General features: G+C 35.4%; 1 protein-coding gene across 4 annotated transcripts in view; it reads right to left on the minus strand.

Annotated features, from left to right (window-relative positions):
• Nucleotides 1-16,482, minus strand: part of EFCAB11 (EF-hand calcium binding domain 11) — a 116,634-nt gene that overhangs the window by 81,674 nt on the left and 18,478 nt on the right. The window lies entirely within an intron of this gene.

The raw sequence follows: 16,482 nt of genomic DNA on the forward strand, positions 1-16,482 counted from the left end.
AACTAGAACTTGCTCCAAAAGGAAGTACCTTACAAAACGTCATTTTCTTTTTTGGGAAGAGAAAGTCCAAAAACGCCACCTGAGAGGTTCTGTTGAGAATACACTAATTTTGCCTTCACTAAACATGATTTAGCAATTGGAGAAAGTTCTGCCTGCATGAAAGACCCTCTTCTCAGCTGACCTCTGAAGCACTAGAAACTGCCACAGAAATTACAACAAAAATAAACTGGAGAGATCTTTCCAAGTTAATCTAAAGAGATGCTACTGAGAGCACAAGTGACCAAATTAGAACTCCATTTCATCTCTTTGGATGAAATCCTGTCCCACAAAGCCAATAGGAATTCATAACTGGATGGAATTAATTATTTAACTGAGTGTGTATGTAGATGGTGATGATTCAGCCTGCTGGGCAGAAATGCTACAGGCAGGCATCTCCCTGGTATATTTATGTTTGGAGCTGATATTTTTGGTGAACTAAGAGAAGCAATGCTGAACAGCTCCTATTATTTATTCTTACTATTAGCCAAGGTTAGCCAGGAATAGAGATTCTAACAAACACATTAAAGAACTTGGTATCTTAGAGAAAAAAAGAATAAGCCTCCGACTGCTACTAACCTTGTCCAGTAATAATGTTTACTATTTACATAAAATTCAAGATTTTTGATTAATATTATAGGTTACATGAGGAAAGCATTAGTCTGAAAATTGCTGTGGTTTTCTTAAGTTGAAGAACTGAACTGATTTATAGAGTAACCCACCTACTATGTTGATCTCAGTTTCTGTAGATGTTGCTTGGGGTGGGGAGTAGATTAAAAATATTAAAATATTTTGAATATAATAATGTTTCAAGACAAGTATCCACATATATTCTTAAAAAACAATATTTACAGTCTCCTGAAGTATTCATGTGATTAATTCAAAACGCAAACATTGTGCAACTTCAATCATTTTCTTTACTGTTTTAATTTTGCATTTATTTGTGCTAAGGTGAAACAGTATAAAATATAAAACACTTCAGTGCAATCACTTCAGAAAACATAATACAAGCTGAAAGAGAACATCCACACATTTCTTCACACATAACAACTATCACGTGATCATGTTAAAATAGAATCTATTCCAGAAGCAAAAACTTCTCAAATTCCTGTGTACAATAATGCCATTATCCTCAAAAAACTTCAAAAGTGCAACGAGGCATGGAATTTCTATCTTTTTTTCCACGCTTCATACTAGTAAGTACTTTGAATAATTGTGTATTTTGGGGAACTGGGCTGACTTGGAAGAGATTTATAATTGGACAGAGAACTCCACCATCAATTTACCAAAACATATCTAAGTTCTTTAAAATTCTTAAAACTGTTAAAACCAATGACTACCCAGTGATAGTGTTAAGTCTAGTTCCCTACAAGCTATTGCCTCTGCCAAACAACTCTACAACAACTTCACTGGCAGTCTCAGCAAAGAAACTAGGGGTTGAAAGCTACAAAACCACAGGAATCAAGTGGTAAAACTGGGATGATTTTCTTACTGTTACAGTGGGCTCCTCCAGCCTAGGCTTAAAGCACAAGAAATGGGCAGTGTATAATAGCAGTGGAACTGTACCTATAAATACATCATTCAGTTAAATCAAACATGTTTTCATCTAATTTTATATGCAGTCTTTCTATATGTTCATGTAAGCACGGTCTTGCTATATTCATGCAAAATCTTGAATATCCAAGATAAGGAGATCTCTTGGTTTGAATAAATTGAGATTATGGAATTATTTCAGACTATTTAGTTTGACTACAAAGAAACAAGAGCTGTGAATTATTTTTCTTCATTTGTATAACACATTAATGCAATAAAATATTACTCAATTTAAGCTATTACCCAGTAAACTTTTGCATATAACTAGTAAGGAAAAGTATACTGGTAGCATGGTTTTGAAACATTGGTATTCTTTTGATCTTTAACAACATTATGTTTTTAGTTTTCATAACCAGAGCACAGATTTTCAAGGTATTGGAGCCTGCAGATTCCATACAATTTCTTCAGTTTTAACCATGTAAAGATTTCAAATGTAATGCTTCTGGGGAACCTTAACATTCACAGTATTTATTTTACAGGAAAAAAAAAGCATAAAAGCAAGATATTAATGAGCTTATGTGGACTAGAAATTTCACATATTAAACTTAATATCCGCAGTCATATCCAGCACACATAAAAGAAACTGCTTCAGGCCTCATGTTTTTCTCCAGGTATCTTGCAGAACTGCCACTACTGCTTATATATGTTTATTGAAGAGAAGAGGTGGGTAAGATAATTACTACTGGCTGGTAATCATAAAAAAGTACACATGTAGGGCAGGTAGGGGCTTCTATTTAAAGCAAGTCTCTTTACTGACAGTCTTCCAAACTTCTTATATAGTTGCACATATCTATCATGTTCATTTTAATGAGCTCTACACAAAGGTCACATTTTTGACCTCTGGAGCTCAAAGATCAAATTATCACAGTTTTACTTCTTGTTAAAAACTCTGGAATCTATTCATATCATGGGCATTATATGACCAATTGTTTTAATGAAAATTGGGCAAATACTGAAGTACAAGTCAAAATTGTGTGTTGCCTACGGCCCCAGTGTCCATAATTGATTCATCTTTAAATAATTACCATATCACCTATAACCCTGCCAAAGCATGTTTTAAGACTCAAGACTCCCTGGAGAGAACCATGTTTTATTACTAATTGGTGTTGAGAAGAGAAGATGGAAGGAGAAGGAGGCTAGTTTCAACTGTACTTCTTCTTCAATATTAGCATGACAAGCAGGTAATTATTTCTTTTTATGCTGGTCTTTGGTGTTTCTAGGTTTGTTCAGTGCTCACCTTTTTGTAACCAGGTAGCAAGACTAACTGCAGGCAAGTATCAGGACTCCAATGACAAAACTGCAAACTTTGCCTAGTTTTAGCAGCTATGGTGCAGTAATTTTGGTTGGCACTTTACTCTGCTTTCTGAGCAGAGTTAATGAAGGTGAGGCACACACAAAACCTGAGGCAAAATATAAAACCCAGGTAATTATTTCAGAAAGATGGCAGTAGCCATGCAGTAGCTCTGAATTTGTCTTTTGCTAAAGTACATAGACCCATGCACATTCAGTAACAGTACTATGATATTGAATGTCTTCTTTACAGCATTAGACAATGGAAGTTGAAATGGTTGGTAAAACAGTTGCAACACGGAAGAGTGGGGGAAAAGAGACCTGTCCAAGGAAAGGAGAATGACTTTGGGGTCACTGTATCTCCCTACACTCATAAACTCTGTGTTTAGTTTCTGTTTCACCTACAGATTTAGTGTGTTATCTTCTGTATGTCTCATTTCGATGACTCATTTTTTTATCTGTTAAATAAGAATTAAACCCCATATTTATTTAACTTCCCATTTCCCTCAGCTCTGGCATAATTCCATTTGAGAATATAGCAGTGTGAAGAGCCTGGATATATTGTCTGATAGTTCAGATTGCCTCTAAATGGTAGCTGCAAAAAGTAGACTCTTTACTGTAACTTACAAAGAAACCCTAATAGCACTTTGTAATGTTTTAGAAAGCTCAGTTCTGAGCCAAACAAAAATACCAGACACTTCAGAAACTCATTAACCAAACAATATTATTAAAACTATAATTAAATTTCACTCCTTTTGTCCAGGCTAGATGAGATGTGAACTCTCTGGCAGTTACGCCTCATTGTTGGTATGGGACCTTGAATTTAAAGCAGGTGGTTGGTTTTGACCCAGATCTAGAAATGATACATTCTGCATCTCACTAGACTGACTCTCTAACATCATTTACCGTGCTGCTGCTAGTATATGGCTTGGCTATGTCTGTCTACATCATCCTGTGCACCTGCAACAGTGGCCTTAGGAGTAGCCTGAAGACATTCTCTGAGAATGGTGATCCATGCATATGGATGTACTTAGTAGCTGGGTACATTATTATGCATACCCATATAGGCTGTCTGAGTGTTATCACAGAGATTAATATGCTAATCTGACTGATCACAACTGTTCCTAAAAGCAATACAAACAGAATTATTTGTCTCCTGATACTAGAACAGGCAATATGACTACTGGCTATTAAGACAGTTTTTCACAGATTAATAAATTTTAAATTTAAAAGGAATCATTAGCAAATCTAGTGTGACTTCTGGTACTGCAATGCCTCAGTTTCTTTTGTTAACTGTCTGCATTCAGTCAACTTCTATGTAGATAAAGTAACCAACATTTATTTTAAAATAACAGTTAGTTCACTATTTCTCCTAATAATTTGTTCCAATGGTCACTCTCAAACTGCCTTTTCACCATTGTTCTTTGCTATGTTGCCCATCTTAGTGTCATTGACATACTCTACCAGCACTGACAAATCACGAAAATATTTAATAAAATTAAGCCTTCTATTAATAACTGAAAAACCAAAAAGCAAACACCTCTATTCAATGATAATTTTCCAATGACTTTCTCAAATCTATTCAATCAATTCTTGTTCCATATATCATTTAGGTTGGAAAAAACCCTTAAGATTTCCTTACATCTTCTGAAAATTAAAATTGGCCTAATTCTTCTTACTTTTTTATTCTCATTCACTGATGTACAGAAAAACATCTTAACTGATAGCTAACACTGCTTAAGTTTCTCCAAAAGGTTATTCTAAAAAGCCTTCAAACATCAGTTAATGTTCTTTGGAACCATAATCTTTCTTGAGAAAAGACATACCTACCTTTTAATTCAATGCCACCACAGAATTACTAAGGTTGGAAGGGACCTCTTGAGATCATCTAGTCCAACCCCCTTGCCAGCTAGGTGTCCAGGATTGTCGCAAGTTGGTTCTTTAATATCTCTGCAGTTTGAGACTCCACAAACTTTCTTGGCAACCCACTCCAGTGTTTGATTGAAAGTATTATGGAACCTACTGGATCTAATTCTTCTGTTTTCTAAGCATTCTCATCCAGTTATTCTACGAGCTTGAGCTGTCTCCTCTGGGAGACTTATTGTTGCTATGTTTGTATACAGAGCTTATTGTATCAAGTGCTCTGCAAGTCAGATTAATTAAAGTATTCTTTTTTTAAATTATTATTTCACTGCTGCTGAATCAAGGCAGATCTACATCTTATAAGAATATAAGTACTTTTATTTTAGAGCATGTTCCACACAAAGCAGTTGATTTTTCTCATAGAGACCAATTATATAATATGAAGGGAACTGTCATTTACTGATGCTGCACCTTTAAAAAGGCCAGCAGAAACAGTAACAGAGGAAGGGTACTTACTATTTTTTTTTGGCTCCTTGCATAAGTTGATAATGATATACATATTCATGACGGTTTTGTTAGAACACCGATACACCTTGGAGAACTTCAGTAAGCCTTAAACATTCATTTAAATCTCTTTCTTTTCTCTCTGTAAACTAGCTGTGAACTGTGAACAGAGAGTCTTAGATCTTTTTCAGCTGGTTGGTTTTCCATTCTTTACTCTCTTGCCTTCATGGCTCAAAAGAGGAACAATGGCCCTTCTGTTGCTGAGCTGCTCCTGTTTCTGATTTAGGCTTAGGAACAGTGTTCCATGGGCAAAGAGGTAGCAAAGAGATTTGCAGGTATTTACAAACAGGATTGCTGGAACTGCCCTTAATCACAGAACTGGAATCAGCAATAGCTATGCAAACCGTATCAAGACTGAGGAAGGAAAGCCAGCACTATTACAACCGACAAAGGATTTTCTTTTGGGTTTAGGTAACGTTGTGTTCTCGAGAACAGGAATAATTTGGTTTTTTCATTGATGTTCTGGGGACATTCATTTTTACAGAGAGTACTTGAAGACCAGTGGCCAACTTAGTTTGGCACTGTATTACATAGTTTATCACTGATTTTAAAGCAGATTTCTGTTGCAGTGCTATTAACACAGAACATTGTTATATCCAATAAAATAAAAAAAATAACTGTTCTGCTTAAATAAATGCCATCTTCACACTTAAATTTGTGATATCCTAACAGTCCTGAGACTTGCTTGTACCTTAGTACTCTGGAAAACTGTATTTAGGTTGCTCACTGTGTCCCAGCTAAGTGGAAGACAGACAATGAGGCAAACACTGGAATGAAGAAACCACTGGAACAGCCACCCGAATCTATCAAGTAAATAAATTCTATATGCAACCTGGGACTAAGCTTTTAAAGGGCCTAGTTAACAACGGGATTTTCTTGCAAATTTAGTTCTGAATATTGTTCTTTTACGAACCTTCAAAGATAAATATTAATCCTCCTATCTTGTCACAAAGAAGCTTCTGTCACCTAACTGGTTTTTTTTAGAGAAGGTTACTCTTTCAAGAATGACAGTCTGTGACTCTGGAAGTCTCAATACTTACTGGTGGTGCAGTACCCAGGGATACAGTAACATGAAAATGGCTTTACAGTTTGATTAATCACACGTGAATTAACCTTGCAGAGTTTGAATGGTATGGATTAAACTAGGCACAAGGCCACGCACTCAGCAATAACATTGACCAGATGCTCATTAATTGAACAATTTCACTTGATGACTCCGACTGAAACAATTAAACGAGAACTCTTTCTTTAGAAAAGACAGCATTATGTAGTCACATAACTGAAGACCCTTATAAAATGCATAATCTCCAAATAGCTCAAATAAAACCATGCAGCAAATCCATCCTTGATTGCTTGATTCTGCAAGTTTAATATCCTTTTAAAACAAACTTTTAAAACACAGTTTTTCCAGGTTTTCAAAAAATCAGACACGGGTAGAATAGTATCCAGAGAGTTTATGATTAGAGTTGGAATCTATCCTACAATTGAGCCAACCGAATATACATATACATATATATATATATATATTTTTATATATTAGCAACATTTATCCTTGTATGTGGAGTTGAAACACTGTAATGATGTCACAAATACCTGCTGATTAGGGGAATACAGAATCTCAAGAGTCTGGGGATTCCAGATTATCTCATATTTTTGGGTGCAAATTTCCAAATGCCAACTGTAGAGTCCTTCCTACCAATTTTAGATTTCAGCCCCTTGTTACAACATGGCTTTATTCAAATCCTCATTCAAATTATTGTAGCCATAACTTATATTAAAAAACTACATCTGAACAACAGATTAGAATTTAATTTATATTGACCTCTATTGTTAAGTAGCCTGGTTTTCAGTCATTCTTACTGATCATGTACATTATGAAAATTACATTACTTGTAATAACAGGCATACCTTACAATAATATTATGCAGTCCTCGATTATGACGTGATCACTGTATGAATAGTCAAACTTTGTAAAAGCGTTTATGTTCATGATATTAATGTGTTCACTGTGGCTGGTGAGCAACATCATTTTGTGATGAGGAAACTAAGGCACAAACAGTACAGCAACTCACAGAAGAGTATGTAATAACTTTTGGCAGATATAGAAACCACAGATCTTCTCACTCCTCTTACAAGACAATAATTCTAAACACATTCATTGATCTGTGTATGTTAGGTGCCCCTTCTGTAATCTTCTAATTCAACGGTGCAGAAAAAAAAGCCTAATATGCATTTTGGTAGAATTTTATAAAAAAAGTATTTTATATAGAAATTTATTTTTATAATAAATTCCAACCCATATTTTAAGACAGTTAAATGAAAAACTCCACTATAAGGATTTTTATTTAAGCATTAGAAAATGAAGCTGTAAAAGAAACCTCACAAACATACTCTTTCAAGAAGTGATTCAGAGGCTGAAACTGTGAGCAAATTGGATTCTTGCTAAAAGAGAACAGTATTATTTCAAATGCTGATTAGTTAACTGAAATAATTAAAAATCTGTGTTAATTTTCTGTTGCAAAATAAACTTTTATTATATTTAAAATTTATTACTTTGTGGAGGTTTAAAATATTTTTCTTTATAGTCAGTTCACGTTTTAAAATTCTTGTTTCCTTAGGGTAAGCTGTATTATATTAAGGCATTATTATAGAGGAAGTTGCTGCCTATTTTTTTCTAGCTAATGGTACAGGGAAAAAATCAGTCTACAAAGAATAAAAAGAGTTTCAATATTTCTCTTAGCATTCTTTCAAGCTGTTTTTTCTCCATTTTGGCTTTTCTCATCTTTTTTGTATTCCTGGTTATTATACTGTACCATGTCATGCACATGCCTCTTTCCTTTAATTACTTTCTGTACTTACTGGTTCATCCACACTTTTACTGCCTGTTGCTAAGCAACATGCATAACATTAGGAGATACATTCATTTATCTTTGAACACATTCTACTTCCTATTTGTGTCATTCTTTTCCAATACTTTATCCCATTCAACATTGCTGTTGATTTCCAGATTTTTTACACCTTGTTCAAAGTTGCTTATCTATACAATTTTTAAAATAATTCCTCAACAGCCAATACAGTTTTAACACTCAATGTTGATGCTCTTTTTTCATTTCTGTTTCTATTCTATTAACAACAAAAAAGATGATACAGAAAATATTCTGTATGAAGAAATGCATCTGTTTATTTGGGCAGAGCGATGAAGTCAAGAATAAAAGAGAGAAAAAGGCTACCAAAAATGGACCTGCAGGAAGGGCAAAAGACAACATGAGTTAGCATCTGGAGATGGACCTTTTTTCATAAATATGGTGGGGTCTTGGAGGTAAAGAAAAGTGTAAATTTGATGTCATGAAGTCACAGGAGCAAATGTAGGACTTAAAACTCAGAATTTCTTGGATAAACTGATTACTTCAGCAATTAGGAAATCGAAAGCTTTGGTCCTGTGTGTTTCCTGAAAGCTACACAGAATAGCAAACAGGTTAACTTTAGTAAGCTTTCTCTAAATCATTTTTAAGACTTACTATATAGGCATCACAGGTGTCTACTTTTAAGGGTCCATATTAACACTAAAAATTGAAAATGCTTGGTTATAAGCTATTGTAGAAAATGAAGAAAATTGAACACCCCCCCCGCCATCCTTCAGCCTCCCTTAACTCTATTCAATTTTGTTCTCTTACATTCTTTCAGAGTCATGGAATATTTCAATAAATTCTCTTCAAAAAGCCACACAGAGTTATGACAGGGTAGAAAGGGGTTAATAACGTCCTGAGGAATTAGCCTTGCCAAATAGCAGATGCTGTCAGCATCAATCCAATTTTCTCTTTCAGAAAAAAAAATTACTTAGAGGAGCAGAAACAAGACATTTAATCAGTAGAGAAATAATGAATCTAGCCTTGTACAGATTTCCTTCATCTACCTACCACAATAATCTGATTCCTCAGTGACTTCTCACTTTACAATACTCTTCATGCGTCTCACCTTTTTCCTTTCCCTTGTTGTTTGGGTGAGTAAGAGGCAGTATATGTCTCAACTGACTGAATCTTTATATATGTAAAAACTGCAAAGCTGACCCTGCATATACTGGCCAACAAACTCTTCCCAGACCATCAGGAACCATTGGCAGCATCAGCCTCAGCAAACAAACCAACCAGACCAGAGACCCCATATTTCTCTAGTCACCAAAGACAAATCATGGTTGTTGCTGGTTGTGGCTGGACATCTGCCACCATGCTGGATTTTCCCGAAGTTTAAGAAGATTAAACCATTTTAACCTGAATGACCATAAAGACTATCAAGAATGCTTAATGATTCCCCATTAAAGCTGCAGTAGTAGATAATACTCCTTTATCATGTAAAAGGCCTCCTACTATCAAGACACAGGACCATGAAAGAATTCATGAGACCAGGAGGCTATACATGATACCTTATTACATTGCAAGGTCATGAAGATTTTAAAATGGAATAACATCATATGCACTAAATAAGAAGCCAATGTATATATGTTCCTCTGTAGGCTTCACTATACATTCAGTTCGGCAAGACAGGATCATTCCAATTCATGCCAGTGAAAAAAAGCCTTACCATGTTTCATAAACAGATTTAAAACTTTTTATAGATTTTTATGAGATTGTCAACAGATTTCTTGACATTATTGATTGAGCTCTGGACTTAAATTAGCAATTGCCTCTACCAAAAACTGTATTAAGTAAAGAACAGAAAGAAGTTATTTCCAACTTCTGTGTCAGTACTTAGGTTTTCCACCCCTAAAAGTGAACGTATAAAACAATACAAAAGACCAAAATGTCCAAACTATTACAAGCCGTTACTATGGAGAACAGTTAATGTGTAAGAACAGTATTTTCCAAATCCATTAAATTTTAACTACTGACACTGCATGGGGGAAATCAATGATCTCTGAACACCAATAATATTTGTCACTTGACTTCAGAAGCTATAGTCACTAAAATTCACACCCTCCTCAGTTACCTTTAGGCATATGTGAGGCATGACCATTGTTTACTTTGTTCTAAATGATGGATATCAGCAAATGCAAAAGGAAATTCACTAAGAAGGAGCCAGCTATTAAAAGCTTCCAGTCCTGAACAGTCAGGATTTTAAAAGTATGAAAAGCAGAGGAATGAGTCTGTAAAACAGAATGGCTGTGCTATATACATACATGAAAATAAGCATAACACACATTTACTAAAATCAATCTTCAGAAAAAAGAATGACACTAAGGTGAGGGCCAGAGAACAAATTAGTTAATTACAGTCTTGTTAATTAAATGCATCAGTGACTCCTTACTGACCTTTTTCACTAGATGACTCCAGACAAAACTCAATTTGAAATGCTTATGAAGCACGTTTGTCAGCACAAAAAAGTTCGGCTGAAGAACTTATAAACCTTCCAGCACAGGAAGCCAAGAGGAAAAGACTAAACAGTTGACATAATTCTTTCAAATAAAACTTGATATGCCCTTTAAAATTACACAAAAATGTTTAATTTTGTTCAGAATTATTACTTTTCACTCTAGAATTAATATAAGGAAAAAACTATTAGGTCCTTAAATTGGAGTAACACTCATGCCCAAAAATTCTACTCACAGAATATTATGTATATCTATAAGCAGAAGACAATGTCACTATGTATTTATATTCACTAACTTAGGTAAAGAATTAACATTGCATTTGGCATTGTAGTCCCTACACATTATTAATGTTACTCATGGGAGAAAAACACAGCAGATAAAGACCAATAGAGGAAGAAGAGAATTTTCTGCCAACTTTGCGATTTCAATGTATAAGATACTACAGTTTAGTATTTGTTAGGTGAAGGACAAGACACTGTCGTTACAGTACACAAGATGAATCAAAATTATCTGTCAAGAAAAGGGTTGTTCATTCACTCATTTCCTAAAATTATTTCATTCTTAAAGAGATTAACAGTACAGAAGTTTATAATTAGAGGACAAAGACACACACGTAATATACAGTAGACAGGCTGACTAGGAATATACTAAAAAAAACCCACAACAAACCAACCAAAAAACGCAGCTCCTTAATACAAGATAGTTTTAAAAGGATCATTATTTTTGCTTTGCTAAATATACTTAGCAGTTAAATTACAGAGATGATTGATCAATTTCTCAACAGTAAACCTGCATTTTAATTATGGAATTTGGCTTACTTTCAGCAAAGACCCACAACTACCTTGAAGAATAAAACTTCAAATCATTAGAGACTTGAAACTATTTCTTTACCTGTTTCTGCAGGCTGTTTGGCTATATGGAGCAATGGGTTACCTTGATAGAAATATCCAAACTTGTTTCCCTGTGCTTTTGTTGAGTGTAAAAAATATGACCTCTGCATGTGTCTGAGCAACCCCAGGAATGTACTCTAGTGTTTGTAAAGTGAACATGTATACTGATGCCTTCTACTCAACATAATTCCAACAATAATTTCAATAGGCGGTTGATCAAGTAATTGATTGAAACATCATAATCCAGCAAAAGTTTGGTTTTGTTCAAATTGCTTTGCAGTTCCCAAACCAATTCTTTCATAATTCCTTTAAGATTCAAATATTTAATCAAACTCAGTAAAGAAAACACTTTAACTGGTATAAAAGACTCCACAGTGGGGAAAAACCACAACCCTGTCTGGCTAGGAAGTCTTGGTGAATTCTAGATTATTAGCAGAAATTTGGAATTGGGGAAGAGGAGGGGAACCCCTGCTTTGAGCTAAGCAACAGTCTGGACATCAGCAATGTGCTTTAAAGCTCTAAAGCCTATCAGTACTTGATCATTAACTGGGAGGAAAACATCCTGAAAGAGAAGAAACCATGATCCAAATTGCTGAACAAATTTCTTAGACCTTTAGTGTCTGTTAAACACATGTAAGAATTTGAAGTAGATTGAATACATCTGCCATACTCATACAGCATATACATGGCATTTCCCATATCAAGATAGAAAGATTATGTCCTGCCAAGTAGCCCTAATAGAGGACATAGAGCATTGGTAGTACATCAGCTTTTGGCAAAAGGCTCCTCAGCTCATTTTGCCTTGTTGATATCCGTCTGGTTCACAATATAAGTAATATTGAGAAGAGGTCACATCAGGTTACTCAGATGCCATATCACATGATAGAATTGGTAACTTAAACCTTCAACAGCTTTGGCTGTGAAAATAAACACATAAAAAGTATTTAGAATGGTCTATGTTCAAGGCAGAGATTGAAATTACAGCTGTTGCACAATTCTAGGATACAGCACCTAGACACAGACAGTTCCTGGTTGAAATGGAACTACAAGTTTCATATGGGAAAGTAACAGTTTGAATTATTTAAAAGTTTTTGAAAAGTATGACATGCTTGCTAGGAAAAAGAATGTTGTTCTACAGAAATACGGGAATAACAACAGAGTATCTGACAAATGAACAGCTTCCTCACCCATTACCTGTCTACCACAGTGGGCATCATCAGACGTTCCAAATTAAGAATAATTACTGAGCACTTCACTCACTAACAAGTTTTTTCCTATTCCTAGTTAATAACCAACATAGACAAAGAAAGAAAATTAGGGGGAAAAAAAGCTGTGAATTCATAGGGATGGGGTGGGACAGGATGAAAGGATTAGAAATTGTAAGCCTTTAAGAGTCTAGAAACCAAAGACAAATGGAGTGAGAAATTTTGATGAAGGATCTTTTTTTCAAAGGAAAAGATAATTTAGTGTGAATCAATTACCTTTCCTACAACTGCTACAGTACACAAACACAAAGTGAAGAAATCTGAAGCCATAATTTCTGGTCATGTCTGACAGAAGCAAGCCTAGAGTGGGGCAATTAAGGCCTTTCACGGAAAGCTCTTTTCAAACAAAATAATAACACAGGAGGGTATATTTCTCCAGAATATGTAGCAGTTAAGTACTGCAAGTGCTCAAGGATGATATTAACAAAGGATCCTAAATGGCCAGCATTTTATTTGGAATATCTGAAAACTGTTCACAATGACAGGAAATGGAATCCTCTTGACTCCCCTGAATCAGTGATTGAATAGAGCTTTCTCTGTACTAGCTGAAGCTCTGTGAGAAAGCCACATATGTTCTTTCTTACACTAGAATTTGTAAAAGAAAAAAGCAAGCAAAGGCATACCGACCACAAATCCACAGTTTGTTAAAAGAACTCCTTATGAAGTTAAAAAAATCTGTTGACTCAAATTACCAACAATTCAACACTGAAATTTTATCCAGAGCACATCAGTGAAGCACTCTTAATCACTCTTTTATCTATAATATCTATCACCAAACGCTCATACTAGACAATCTTTTTGGGAATAAAACCCCACCATTTATTGCTATCTTTTTGGCAGAAGACACATCTTACCTAACATAGCCTCAGGCCCGATGCAGACTGCTGACCCACGTAATGACAGTAATTCAACTCTATCTAATGCAGGAGAATCTTTTGCTTTGGCACACTGACTTCTCTTTTACCATTCCAGTTTGTGTTCTGTGACAGATGCATATGTTTCTGAGTCTTAAGATCATTTTCCAAAAACATTAAGGATAATCAGTCTGTCTAACTGAGCTATATGGAACAGGTCAAAACTGTGGAGGTACTGCATTTGCAAAATCTCCTCAGCTCCCAGAGAACCATAGCTCATTTCTCTAAGAAGAAGAGAAGAACTTGGGTTCTGGAATCTACTGCCTCTCATATGTATTACCACATGCTGAGTGGTAAGTCACAAGATCTTTGGGAAAGAAATTGTATTTTGCTGAGTATTTTTCTATTGCCTAGTGTAATGTGTGACCCTAGTCCTTAGTTAAGTTTCTCAAGTGCTACTGAATATACTTTGACTTCTGAGGTTCTTGTGCTGCAACAGAAATCACAGAAGCACAGAATCATACAATTGGGTTGGAAGGGATCTCTGGGCATGACCTGGTTATATTGAAAGAAGGGTGTCAGATTAGCTTACACAGGGCCCTGTCTATTCCAGGAAGGAGATTCCACCACTTCTTTGGGTAACCTATTGCAATGATAATTCTCCTCAACAATGAAGAGTTTTTTCCCATATGCAGATAGAATTTCCCATGACAGAACTTGTATACATTGCCTCTTGCCATGGTACATCATTGTGCTATGTGGGGGCCTGTTTTATGATCATGTGAATTTGTGTACTGATGGCTCCTCTTCTGTAGTATTGTTGTGGTTTAACCCTGGCCAGCAACTTACACACCACAGAACCACTCACTCACTCCCCCCGTGTCAGGATGGGGGACAGAACTGGGAGACTAAAAGTGAGAAAACTCCTGGGTTGAGATTAAGACAGTTTAATGGGTAAAGCAAAATTTGGGCACACAAGCACAAGGAATTTATTCACCACTTCCCATCGGCAGGCAGGTGTTCAGCCATCTCCAGGGAAGCAGGTGAATGGTTACTTGGCAAGACAAATGCCATTACCCCAAATGTCCTCCCCTTCCTTCTTTGTCCCCCAACGTTATATACTGAGCATGACAGTCTATGGTATGGAATATCTCTTTGGCTAGTTCAGGTCAGCTGTCCCAGTCATGTTGCCTCCCAGCTTCTGGTGCACGTGCTCACTGGCAGAGCAGAATAAGCACTACTTAGCAACAACTAAAACATCAGTGTATTAACAACATTATTCTCATACCAAATCCAAAATACAGCAGTGTACCAGCTACTGAGAAGAAAATTAACTCTGTCCCAGCCGAAACCAGGACAAGTATCATCAATGTACCATAACACAAGATCCAGCATATGCTCAAGGGTATCTGTAAACTTATTTTTTTAGGATTCCATGATTAAAAATGAATCTTCTCACCATTAAATTCATTTTAAGAGAATTTGCACAATGTACAAAATTCAGAGGAAAAATTCAATGGATACATTTTAAAAATTCAGAAATCATCTTAGATTATTATCTTTCAGGATTTATGGCATTGTACTTCTCAAACTTCTAAGGGAAATATTACAACAGAAGAATACATCAGTTATAAATCATATGAAACAAATAATTCTGTGAATAGTTGAGCTAACAATGCCTGATTTCCTGTAGATGTATGATTGACTGACTTCAGAGTCTATGATAAAATCTTTGTCTGAAGCTTCTCTGCAGTTGGGCCTTTATGAGGTCTTGCTTCCATGTAGACTCTGTGATGACTGTTAAGATTCATTAACTCACATAACAGCCTTTTCCTCTGTTGGAGGTACTTACAGCATCTCTCTCTTCCTCTTTGTTCACCTATTTTTAGGAAATTTCCAGAAATTCAATTATTTATTTGATCTCAGCTCTTTGTGATATTTCGCTGAAACCAGTCTCTAAGTTCCAAAGGTATCAGCAAGGGGACACCCATTATCTTACAAGCCTTATAAGAAGTCAGTTAAAAAACTCACAGAAATTCCTGTAAAGCTGAAACATGAACACTTTTATAAACTTCGTCCAATTAAGGAATATAAGTATTGGTAAGAGCACATACATAATTTAAATGCTATCAATAATATTTCATCCTTAATTTAAACAAAATACTAAAGATGAAGTAAATGGACACTGTGCAGCTATGTAATAAACAGTACATGCTGCCAATTAACTCAAAAGCATTTATTAAATCAAGTAATAACCTAGTCTGTCATGTTAAAAACAAGTGCTGTCATCAGGTATTTCTTTAAACTAGCTATTATTTTTTGTTAGGATGTAATACGACAATATCTCTTTTTCAATTGTGTTGCAATTCTGATGATGATTAGTTTTCTCAAAATGCAGCAGAAATTGTAAGAAAAAAAGAACAAAATCTAAACCCAAAGAAAACTGGCTAACAATTTGACAGAAGCCTTTTCTTTTATTATGCTGTAAACTGGCTCATTTTTATTTTGTCACAGTTTTATTCTACTATAAAGGGACCCTAGGCTTTGCAAACCTCCTTTGCTCTTGCAAAGAGTTATTGCTATTTATATTATCTACTATTCATACTCTATTATTCTAATATATTCAATGCATTTTTTTGCCTCAGTCTTTAATAGTAATGATAGACTTTGGGCTGCCCAGTTCCCTAAGCTAGAGGACCACTACTGTGGGAACAGCGATTTTTCCTTTGCGGACACTGAAATTGTAAGGGATCAGCTGTTTC

Source organism: Falco punctatus (assembly GCF_963210335.1).
Source record: "Falco punctatus genome assembly, chromosome: 7".
Taxonomy (NCBI): Eukaryota; Metazoa; Chordata; class Aves; order Falconiformes; family Falconidae; genus Falco; species Falco punctatus.